Genomic DNA, 13,389 nt, shown 5'->3' with positions numbered 1-13,389 from the left:
CTTATATTTAAAATTCACATACTATGATCAGTGTCAAGTATAGTTCGTCGATAGCGAAAAACAATGCCAGCTTATCCAGCATGTATTAATATGTGCACAGAAGGTTAAATAAAAAAGCTTGAGCGCGACAAGAGGTCTTCTAAACAATGGTGTGTACCATATAATACCTGGTAGTTACCTGGTTATAAGTATATATAAATGGTATGATCCTCGTCGGCTGGCAATTTTTGACTCTAGAGGCGTCTAAATCTCTGGCCTTGTGGTTTCATAATAAGAATTTAAACTTATCAGTCTTTATAACCTTGTGATCCTCAGATAGTGACCGATGTTTACCCCAGGGGCATAATGTATCAAATATCGAGAGGACAACTATACGATGGTACTGACCAAAATTTAAATATGCGCGAAGTTTCTTTTGCTAATAGTTTATGTTTAAAATCATGAAGTAAACGATTGTCTTAGTTGACAAAGAGCCATAACTTTGGTACTTTTTAACGTACGATGATAAAAATGGCATATAAAACACTTCATGTCATTGGAAAAAGTCCCAGCAAAAAAGTTAAGAAGACCTATAGAGTGATAGCAAAGTTTTATAAGATTTGACCAGGTGATTTAGTTTTTCGACGCATCGAACAAAGAATCAAGCCCAGCATAGATAGTGTCAAAATAATAAGTAATGTTTAATCATGAGTGAGTCATAAATGTAATCTTTAGAGAAATAACTTAAGTTTCATCGATAGTGGTGACAAGATTGGTCTCAGATTTGTCCTGATGACCTACGTTTTAAACGCAATGTCAAGCATTCTGACAAATTTTCTTCCTGATGTGACCCAAAGGGTCGTTTCAAGTTTTCATCTTAAGATTTGACATAATTTACTTGTTTGAACGCTCATGATCCACTTTCGAACTCGGCCTAGATATTGTCATGAACATCATTGTGATCAAATGGAGGTTAAGTCATAAAAGTGACCTCTAGATTTTTTTTCAAGGTTTTTTGAAAACATAGTGTTTTTTTTATTAAAATGATCAAGATTCGCGGTCGACCTTAAACTTTTTTAGACATAGTCTTTAGACAAACGTAAATAAGATTCCAAATCGGCCTATATATTTTCAATATCGACATTCTGATTAAACTTCATCAAGATTGAATGAAAAAAGTGGTCGCTATAGTGGTAACGAGCTAAAAGTTAACGACACTCACCGCACACCGACGGTTACCTAATAATCATAAAATGGCACAATAATACGATTGTAATAACATGAAAATTCTAGCTGGTCGATGTGTATAATAATGTTATATTAATGGTGCTCTTTTGTTTACATACTTTGATAATGTATTCATTGCATAAAAATAAATAGCGAATTTACTATTGTTCGGACAACTTAAACCAAGCACGGAACACCCAATTTCAGCTGCTCCTTTCTTGTACTTTTTCTTTGAAAATCGAATGGCTTGGGTCGCACTATTTCTAAGCTTACCATAATTTTGATAGTCACTATAACTACGACTGTATGCCAAACGTTTCCAGGCTTTATACCTTTTCTTTACCTTCCTGACACAATAATAATCCATCCATTTAGGTTTTTGTATATCCTTTGTTTTGCCAAATTTAGGAATGAAATTCTCCTCACAATGTTTAATATGTTTTTGAAAAAAACAGCCATGAATTTTCTACATTCATCTCTACCATTACATTCCAATCCACAATACTCAAATAGTTTTTTTTAATTTTAGTATAGTCTCCTTTGAAATAGTGTGCCCTGCTTATTGGTTGAACATCCTTTTTTTCCAATAAAAGGAATCTCAAAGATTATTGAAACATGATCACTGGCACCTTATTTGCTATTTAGTGATAGATTTTCAATTTCTGTTTGATTGTCAGTTAATAACAAATCCAAGCAGCAAGGGTCTTGACCCTGTCTATATCGTGTAAAGCCACTTATATGTTGGCTTAGATAATTATCTCTAACACATTCAACGAATAAAAATGATGGATGTGTTATGCTTTTGTTTACTGACCATGTTTCCCAGTTAATCTCTGGAAAGTTGAAATCTCCTAAAATAATAAGATGATCAAAGACCATATTAGAAGCTTGTGATATTAAGTTGTTTAAATTCTTATGATAATCTAGATTACTAGAAGGAGATTTGTATATTCCACCCATTAATATGTTTACAGTCTTAATTCTCAGTGTGCACCATACAGATTCACAAACTTCATTGTCATTTAATATTTCATAATAATCAGCTGATATAGCATCTTTAACATAAATGACTACACCTCTACTGTGCTCCTTCACTCTTGCTGTAAAACACTGGAACCCTTTCAATGCATATTCCTGAGGGTGAACATTTGTCGGTTTGATATTTTTAGGAAACACTTCGGCTATAAGCCCAATGTCTATGTCCTTCAATAACATCATTATTTCTAATTCATCCAACTTGTTCAACAAATTGTCAGCATTTGTGTAATAAAATTTCAGTTTATTTCCTGAGCCAGGCCTTGACATAAACGAATTTTCAGAGAAAAGGTCTGTAGAACTTGTATTCAATGAGTTTGACCCTCCGAGAATAAAATTTCGGCAAAATTTTCTGTAGAACTTGTATTCAATGTGTCTGTCTCTACTGAGAATGAACTTTCAGCATACCCATTCATGTAATTACTAGTATAACTTAGATTTTCTGTAATATCTAAATCAACAATTTCAGTGTCATGAATAAAACTATTTATTAACGAACTGGACTCTGAAAAACTTGAATTTTCAGAATATACATTCAATGAAAAGTCTGAAATACATGTATTATTTAAACTATATGATTTACTATCAGAAACCGCGATCAACTCGATCAGTTAAAACATAAAAACTAGAACTTTCAACATATGTACAGGTTGGAAAATAAGAGTCAATTTCCTTGAAAAGGACGCCGGTTGGGGACATAGTTATGGTCGCCCACACCGTTTCCTACAACAGGTAGTTTGACAATTCTGCCCTTTCTAATGGCTAGGTTTTTTTCGCCATTCTTTTCTCTCCTCCTCTTCTAAGTTCGTAGGTCAAAATAATTTTTTCTTTGGGCTGGTGTCAGGTCGGGAGTCAGATATATACCTGAATATTTTTCATGATTTTTTAGTTAACTTGCTGCACTCAGGATTGAACGTTTATCCTCAAAATTGCTTACTGTGAAACGATGGTGCCTCGGGCGCTGATGAGTTGTTGGGGAAAATTTACCCAATCTAATAATCTTATCTACTTTTACATTCAAATTCAAAGTATCATTAAGAATAATGTTTACTTCCCTTGTGTCCCGCTCTTTTTGTCCTTCGATGCTCTCATTGAGATCCTCTGGAAGAGAATTTACCACAACATTCAGTCTTCTAGATTCACGATCCTGTTCTTCCTCATTATCCTCTCGAATAATGTCTTTAATGATATTCTTGTCACATATTCCATTTCCGAGCGATTTTTCCAACTTGTCCACCCTAGTTTCTAAGGATTCCATTTTAGTTGTTATTTTCCGCATGAAGGGCATCGCGATCCTGCAATGCACACATGAGAACAGAATACTTTCTTCCTTCCCTATTTCATTGAAGATTTGTGTTTTCAATTTAGTACACTTTCGACAGTAAGAGTTTTCACAAAAGCCATATTCAATCCCCTTAAATTTCTGACCAAACGGCTGGTTGCAGTCCTTACATGCGGTCTTACATGGCGTAGTCGAACTATCTCCATCATCCATTTTTGAGCCAACACAATCACACTCATATAGTATTCTATTTATCCTACAATATTTTTTTTTAATTTAATATATTTCTGATGCAATAAAAATAGAAGTCATTAATTTATCAAATAAAAGCAAAAACACATTAAATTAGCTGAATCTAACATTGCGTAGTAATATTAATTGTGATCTTTCCCGTTTACGGAACTCTAAATAGTCCTTAAGAATTCCACGCAAAAGAAGAGTAACGAGACAAAATATCGCTTTACGCCTCGATTCAAATTTAATCAGCGTTCCAACTGTTACACATTCAAGTAGAACACAGACGGTTGTGTTCAAACTACAATCCTGGTTTCATCACTGTGTCACAGGTTGACATTTTTTATATGTCCGTGTTTACCTATATTGAATTTGCATGCGCCGCTCCATAGTTAAAAGTGCACGCGAACGTATAATTGTCATCGCGCATGCGCCGACTTTTCCGTTTGTCCTCGTTTGTCTTTGTCAAGGTGATTTGTCATTGTGTCGTCTGCTGTTGTTGGGTGAATCGGAATACTTCGGATTTATACATTTAACAATGTATATCTACGAAGTCGGCCGAGGCTATCCAACTGCTGCACGTGCTTTCGTGTGAGCACTGTTTACCGTAATTGTTCTTTATTTTTTATGTTTGAATGAAAGTAAGATTGAGAGAAAGGTTCCTATTGGGCTGTTCGTTCACCCTTTTCTTCCTTCCCCGCCAAATTCCTTCGTCCCTCACAACCCTTCAGAACTTTCACAAGTTAAGAGGTTTAGAAATCTGTTACTATTTATATTATTATAAAGGAGATTTATTATTATTAAATAATCGGACACTGTGGCCCGTTTTATACGGATAAATGTAATAAAGATTCTACGCCAGGACTTAGTTGACATATGAAAACAAACCGGTGACATTGGTGGCCATTGGGGTTTCCGTTGGGCCATAGTGTCAGGGACGGCAAGATCCGCGCCGCAGAGGATCGGGCTGGTCAGACGTCGGTCCGGAGGAAGTCTCAAGGCCATGAAGAAACCATGAAACGGTTTTGTAACGTTTCTGGACTTTGATCTGGGTACCAGCGGATGCAGATCCACAGGCGTACACAGGCTCGGGCAGAAATCGGCGCAAGATAATGAGGAGTGTAATCTGCGTGGGGTTCACCTTTCTATTAAGAAACAAAAAAAAAATCACTTACTAACTATTCTTTTCAGCAGAGAAACCCTAAACCTCTTTGTAAGATCAGGTATTGAGGCAACTAACACAGAGTGTGCCAGTATTTTCCATTCTTACTGCCATTACAGATCTTGGCCCACATTGTGTTCTTTTGTCACGTATTTTCGCGACCTTCAATTTTTTTCTTTGACCTCTAAATTTTCGTACTTGTACGATACCTGAAGACAATTATGTCTGCATATACTCTGTGTGTGTTGGGGCTATTGCTCATCCCTCTTCATATTACAAGTGAAGACCCTGCATCTAGTTACATGAAAAATATTCATGAAGTGACAGACCCATCTCACAGTATCAGTCTTTGGTTAAACTTTCCTAAACAGATACCGACAAAGCAGGCAGTTGCTTTATTGAACCAATTTTTCCAGTTAATTAACCATCATAACCCAAATTTAAATCTTAAGTTGTATTTCGGGCTGTGTTCAGGTCTGCTCACTAGAAAAAAGAGGCAACTTTTTGGCAGGAACCGCCTCACTTTATTCTACTTATGTGTATTACTCATCCTATTAGGAAATAATACAGAATCAAATCCAGGTCCAGTTAGTTCAGACTTATGTGGCACTTGCAATTTAGCAGTTAAATGGCACCCAGATAGAGGAGTCTTTTGTGAAGACTGTAATACATGGTTTTATGCAGAATGTCAGGGCATGAGTTCACTTACATATCAGTATCATTGTGATCACTCAAATGAACCATGGCAATGTACAAACTGTGGTGTATTTCATTTTAACTCTACTTTCTTTGATCACACAAAGTCTATGCAAGCAGATCATTCATTATCACATGTCAGTACAGCCAACTCATCCGTCTTTACATGTATGCAATCCCCAGGCCCTGGGCAGCAAGCACCCTTACACTGTAGCACACCAGTCAGTAAACAAACATGCATAACTACAAACACTCAATCTATGAGACACAACAAATTACCAACTCACAAATCACAGTATGTACAACACATAAAAATTGTGACTGTAAACTGTCAGTCTGTTAAGAAGAAAAATTTAGCTTTCCAATCTATGCTAGCTACTGTAAAACCTGATGTTGTTCTGGGTAATGAATCATGGCTCAAGCCTAAAATAAAAAATTCAGAAGTGTTTCCATCTGATTACGATGTTTACAGAAATGATCGAAAAGGCAGGACAGGAGGCGGGGTTTTTGTACTGGTTTCAAATAAGTTTAGAAGTCATGCTCTTGTGGAATTAAAATCTTCATCTGAAATTATTTGGGTAAATATAAAGCAAAATGGTAAAAAAGACCTGGTGGTCTGCAGTGCATACCGACCTGACAGAGATTTTACATGTATATACGAGCTGGATCGTACCATCAGTCTGTCTGATAAATTAAATAGTACAACCCTAATTCGAGGCGATTTTAACCTTGGGGAAATCAATTGGAAAAATAAAACTGTAGACTCTAATGCTTCACACCCAGAAGAATGTAACAAAATTTTAAACTTTGCAGATACTCATTCATTTAACCAAATAGTTGATGAACCAATAAGACTATCTGATACCACTAAGAAATGTCTTGACTTGTTTTTCTTGTCTAATCCTTCTTTAGCCAAAACAGTAAAGGTCATTCCAGGTTTTAGTGATCACTGCATCCCTTTTGTTGATATTTTATCCTCTGCTAGAATAAATCGGAAAGAGAAACGGAAAATACTTCTGTTTGACAAGGCTAACTGGTCGGAAATAAAAACTGGTTTAATAAATTTTATAGATGTAAACAATATTAATGATATGAATGTCCAGAAGCTTTGGGACAAATTCAAAGTCTGTCTTAACACACTTGTTGAAAAATACATACCAACTAAAACTGTTTCTGGCAAGCAGCATCTACCATGGCTGAATTCTGACATTAAAAAGCTATTGAAAAAACGTGACCGGACTTATAGCAAAATGAAAAAGACTAAAAATTACACTTTACTTCCAAAAATTAAGAAGATCAGATCATTAATACAAAAGAAAATTCGTAACTCTTACTGGAACTACATGAACAACATAATATGTGATGAAACAGAACCTAAACATGGGACAACTAAACGTTTTTGGGGGTTCATAAAAAGCTTAAAAAATTACTCATGTGGTGTAGCAGCCTTGAGGGATTATGGGGTCGTAAAATCTAACCCCAATGAAAAAGCTGAAGTCTTAAATTAACAATTTTCTTCTGTTTTTACACATTATACAAACAGCTCATATCCAGATCTTGGTAATAGTCCGTATAAAAACATGCCATCTATTAATATTACGGTAAATGGTGTTAAGAAACTCCTACTCAAACTGAATCCTTACAAGGCCGAAGGGCCAGACCAAATCAAACCCAGAATCGTACGGGAATGTGCAAATGAAATTGCACCTATTTTTACAATTCTTTTTAACAAATCACTTATTTCTGGTTCTGTCCCTTCTGACTGGTCCATGGCTTTTGTAGCTGCTATTTTTAAAAAAGGTGAAAAGTACCAAGCTAGTAATTATAGACCAGTCTCATTAACATGTATTGCTTGTAAATTGCTGGAGCATATCGTTGTTAGTAACATCTTAGACCATCTTGACAACTTTAATATCCTGGTGGACAACCAACATGGCTTTCGAGCCCGGCGGTCTTGCGAAACCCAACTTGTGGGTTTTATCCATGACTTAGCTTCTACCATGCAGAGAGACCAGATGGATGTTGCCATCATGGATTTTAGCAAAGCCTTCGATGTTGTACATCACGGTAGATTGTTGCTGAAACTAGCCCATTATGGCATCACGGGCATTACACACTCTTAGATTCAAGCTTTTCTTGGTAACCGTAGTCAACAGGTTGTTGTAGATGGGGCAACTTCCACCATGGCCTCTGCAATTTCTGGCGTACCCCAGGGATCAGTTCTTGGGCCTCTCCTGTTTCTGCTCTACATTAATGATCTACCTTCGTCTGTGAAGTCAAACGTCCGTCTATTTGCGGATGACTGTCATGTACAGATCCATAAAAACTTTGGCTGACACTATTCAGTTTCAGAGAGATCTAGATAGTCTATCATTGTGGGAGCTGAAATGGAAGATGTATTTTAACATAGAAATGTCATATCATGCATGTTAAGAGAAACCGTTAACCATTAAAAACAGCCTACACTCTTCACAACCAACCCCTGTCTGTTGTAAACTAAGCCACTTATCTTGTCGTTGAAGTAAGCTCAACTGTAAACTGGTCACCTCACGTAAATAAAATTAGTAGTAGAGCAAGCCAGAGCTTAGGATTCTTAAAACGAAACATTCATTCTTCTAAAATGGAAACTAAGGCAGCGGCATATAACAGCATTGTTAGACCATCCTTGGAATATTGCTCTAGTGTGTGGGACCCTTACCATCAGAAAGATATTGATAAAATTGAAAATGTTCAGCGTCAAGCCGCCAGATTTGTAACGAATAATTACAGCAAGACACCGGGCACGGTAACAAATATAATTAAGGATTTGAATTGGAATACCTTGCAATCAAGAAGACAACAAGCTAGACTCATTTTGTTCTATAAAATAGTATATAATCATGTTGATGTCAATCCCCATCACTATCTCACTCCATACATTAGACACTCACCCCATCACCATCACATGGCATACCAAATACCACCAAGTACAGCTGATTACCACAAATTTTCTTTCTTTACAAGAACAGGTGTACAATGGAACACACTTCCATCTTATGTAGTCAGCGCTGATACGATCCCTGGATTTAAATCAGTGCTGTCTACATCAGTGTTCCTTCCTTAGATCACATGATTCTGCTTTTATCCTGTTTTTAACTCGACTAATATTCTCACCACACGCACAGTTGTATATGTATATTTTTAAGTCTTAAGGGCTAAAGGTGTTAGGTTTTGCACCTTATTTTATCACTGTTGATAGGATTTTCCTGAGTGGATTGAGTAACTCGGGAAACCTTTCAATCTATTTCTTTTTAACCCCCCACGCATGGCCATAATCTATCAGTATTGAACATAGCCATTATTATAAAAGAAGAAGAAGAAAGAAGATAGAAGTCCGTAATTGGAGATACGGAAGAGCGAGATCGGGATTGCACGGAGTCAGGTTCGTCAATCGTTGACATATCTTTCTTCGTTGGAATTTTGGATCCATATGGATTTTCCATGATGCATCAGAGTTTGTTGAATTTTTGAAAGCTAGCTAGTGATTTTTTAAGTGCGCGCACTGGTAATTGAACAACTACGGTAACACTGGAGCGATTATCACAACGTGTTATTCTATCGGAGGAACAGCGGAGGACAGTTGAACTCATGGAATTGAATTTCTGAACTTTATAGATATTTGCAGGCATCTCCTGTAGATTATCGGTGTAAACTTGTGTGATTTTAATTGATTATTGTGTATATTGACGGTGAGTTGTGTACTTTGTGTATTTTTCATGTTGTCACGTAATTTGTTGTTTTGTCACATGTTTTCATGGTAAAATTTTGAGTTGAAAAATTTCTAAGTGGAAAATTATTGGTTTTTCTAGTAAAAATTTAGTGTGATTTATAAGATATTTTAAGGAAATTTTGAGCAGTTTTGATAAGATTTTGCCTTAATTTTTTGTCCCAGTAACTGGCCTAAGTTATCATTGCCCAACTATTTAGCACTCTTTCTATACAATACCTTTGCACTGCACCTACCCCAGAGATGTATGATTGAGAAGAGGAGCAAGTGAGGTAAGTGATATATGTTCTGTGTTGTGGTGTCCATTTGTGTTAAAGCTACGTTTAAATCAGACAAGCGTATAATTTTATATATTGTCCGTATTTTTAGCACATCGGTTGTTCGGCTAAATTATTCGACTTTGGCGCCTGAAAATATTATCGCGTGATAATATTTGTGTTTGCAACGAAGGTCTGATATAAATATTATAGCAGAATTTTTTTGTATTTGTTGTGCTTGGTAAGAATACCATACACACGTCTTAAATTTTGGTAGTATTTAAAAGTTGTTTCATTGTAGTATTATTGCAGTTAGTCGATGACTGAACACCATGTAACTGGGTTGTGGATAAAGTTCAGTCAGTCAGTGTGTCGTGTGTACTTTTATAGGGTACTGCAATTGAAGAAAGTTATTTCAATGGAATTTTGTTTCAGGGATATTATATAATTTATATATATATATTAATTGATGAGGAATTCTTCAAGGAGTATATTCTATAGTGGTCTCCAGGTCATATTTAATTCTATTTTCAAATTTCAGCAGCAGTAATATTTTTTCTTATTGCAGCTATGTCCTAAATATTCACACATGTACTTTGAATTGTTAATATTTAATTTTGAGTGTATTTTGTGTTAAACAGTTTGTACTCTTTGAGTCATTGAAGGTATAAACAATGGCAGACAAGAAAGGATCCGATGGCATCATGGATCCAGAGCAGATGCTGATACCTCTTTGTCAGAGGCACAATTAAAGCAGATTTTAGAGGCACTTAAGAAAAGTGGTGATTATGTTGTTTTAACTGAAGAAGAATATTTTTCTATACAGAAACCGTTGTTTACGACAAGTACACCTGGATTTGGGACACATGGTCATGCAGGACCTAGGAAGCCACTTACACAGTCTATTAAAGGGATTATTTCACCATCACATTCTTTTAATAATTCTCAAAATAGTTCACATTTACAGGTGCCCAGGTATGAAACGCCAAAGCTTCCTTATTTTTCAGGTGAACAAAAACCTATGAAGGGCGATGAAACATACGATGTATGGCGGTTTGAAACCAAATGTTTGATTTCAGAGAATTTACCTGAACATGTTGTTTTACAGGTTATCCACAAGTCTTTGCGTGGTTTACTGCCAGACGTGCTCTTATTTCACTTGGTGAACATTCAACCAGTCAACAGATATTAAACAAACTTGAGATTCTTTTTGGTGAAGTTTCAACTAATGAATCTGTTATGCAGACTTTTTACAACGCATCTCAGAAAGTTTCAGAGAATGTTATCGCATATGGATGTTGGCTGGAAGCTTTACTATAAGTTGCAGTAGAAAGCGGTCATGTTTCTTCTGTTGCTAGAAATGATATGTAACGTTCAAAATTTGGACCGGTTAACGAGACGAGAAGCTGAAGATACTAACCAGAAATAAAGATGACTCTATTTTTGATTACCATAGGTTATTAAAAGAGGTTCGATCAGTGGAGCAAGAGTTGTCAGCTCCTATTAGTATTTCAGCAACAGTTAATACAGCTCAACAGTCCACAGCAGTAGACAAGAAAACTGTTGATGAGCTTACCAGTAAACTGGACTTACTCATGAACAAAATGCTTTCTCTTGAAAAACAGATAAAAGAGGAACCAAAGGATGCTGGTTCCAGTAATAATGATTTTTATTGTAGGGACAATAACCAGAACAGACTAGGCAGGTATACACCAAATTGTGGTAATTATCATGGTGCAAATCGTGGTAGTTACCGTGTTACGGTGTAGGAAAGCGTGGTAGATACCGTGGTGGAAACAGCCAGCGAGAGGGTAGTCATAATAACACATCTCAAAATAACCCAAAAGCCTAGACTCCTCAGTTGTTGGGAAAACTGGGGAAGTCAATATTGGAAATCGCCCATAGCAAAGATGAACTTGTTAGCAGACAGGATGGTAGGAAAGCCAATCAAGGCTCAGCAGTAATTTGTGGTGTTACAACAAATGTACTTGTTGATAGTGGGTCAATGGTGGCATCAGTTTCAGAGTCGTTCTACAATTCTCTTGGACTGAAACCAGATTTATGCAGTATGCCATGTTTCAATTTCGATCTCGTTGGAGTGTGAGGTACAAGTTTACCATATTTAGGTTACATTGAGGGTGACATTTTGATTCCTTCTATTTTAGAACCCAGCATTATTGTATCTATTTTGATTGTTCCAGATACAGAATACCGACAGAGTGTACCCGGTATTATTTATACTAATGTTTTGCGTTTTTGCAACAGGGATAAAATTTCAGAAGATCCTTACAGCATTGCTTTAGATGCTATGAATTGTACAAATTATGTTTCAGTGAAGACAACCAACAAGTTTCCAATAGTCATTCATCCTAATGAAGTTTCAACAATTTCAGGTTTTGTTCGGAAACAGAAAGGTGTCAAAACAGGTCTTACAGAGGCAACTGACAAACCTCAATTATCTGGATTGACTGTATGTCCCTTGAAGGTGAAGATGCTACTGCCAGAGTTCCTGTTTGTGTTTGCAATATTACTTGTAAACCTATTAGACTATTACCAAACACAACTATATATTCTCTTTCAGAAGTCAAAATTGTTGACTCATGGAAACATGAAACAGTGACTACTCCTACACCTGTTAATAAAACTTATAACAAATTACAGGAATTAGGTATAAAAGTCCACAAAGAGAACTCAACAGTAGAACAGTACGTTCGAACACAAAAAGTGTTAGGAAATTGGGAGAATATCTTTACAAAATCATCCACAGATATTGGCAAGACAGACTTAGTTCAGCACCAAATCAAACTTAATAATGATACACCTTTTAAACAACCTTACAGGAGAATACCACCATCCACGTTCGAAGAGGTTAGACAGCACTTGCGGGAGATGATTGATTGCGGAGCCTTCAAAGGAAGCAGTTCACCATATTGTAGCAATGTAGTTTTAGTAAGAAAAAAAGATAGCAGTTTACGATTTTGTTCAGATTTAAGGAAACTGAATAAGAGAACCATCAAAGATGCATACAATTTACCGAGAGTTGGAGATATGCTAGATTCACTTGCAAATTCAAAATTCTTTTCAAAATTAGACTTACGCAGCGGATACTGGCAAGTTGAAATAGCAGAGGAAGACAATGAAAAGACAGCCTTTGAAGTAGGAGGATTGGGGTTCTACCGATGTGAGTGGATTCCGTTTGGGTTAACAAATGCATCCAGTACTTTTCAGAGACTCATGGAAACATGTATGGTTGATCTGAACCTTAGAGAATGTCTTATTGTTTTAGATGATGTCCTTATTTTTTCACAGAATTTTGAAGATCATGTCACCAGGTTAGAAGCTTGTTTTGAACGTCTTCATCTCCATGGTCTTAAACTTAAAGCTTCTAAGTGTGAATTTTTCAGCACTTCAGTTTGTTATCTAGGACATGTGGTATCCTCTAACGGAATTCATACAGACACTGAGAAAACAGAGTCTTTGACTACTTGGCCAGTTCCACAAGAAATAAAGTCCCTGAGAATTTTCTTTGGTTTTACAGGGTATTACAGACGATTTGTAAAAGGCTATGCAAAGATTGTCAAACCGCTGAATGACCTTCTTGTTGGTCATCCCACCAACAAAGCTTCCAAGAAGTCCAAGAAGAAGAAAAAACACCATGGATATGGGGAGATGACCAACAGAAGGCCTTCGAGACTATTATACAGATACTTACTAATGCACCTGTACTTGGATATGCTGATTGTTCTAAACC

The sequence above is a fragment of the Dreissena polymorpha genome, chromosome 16 (genome assembly GCF_020536995.1).
Source record: "Dreissena polymorpha isolate Duluth1 chromosome 16, UMN_Dpol_1.0, whole genome shotgun sequence".
NCBI classification, from domain to species: Eukaryota; Metazoa; Mollusca; class Bivalvia; order Myida; family Dreissenidae; genus Dreissena; species Dreissena polymorpha.
This window is presented reverse-complemented; position numbering follows the sequence as displayed.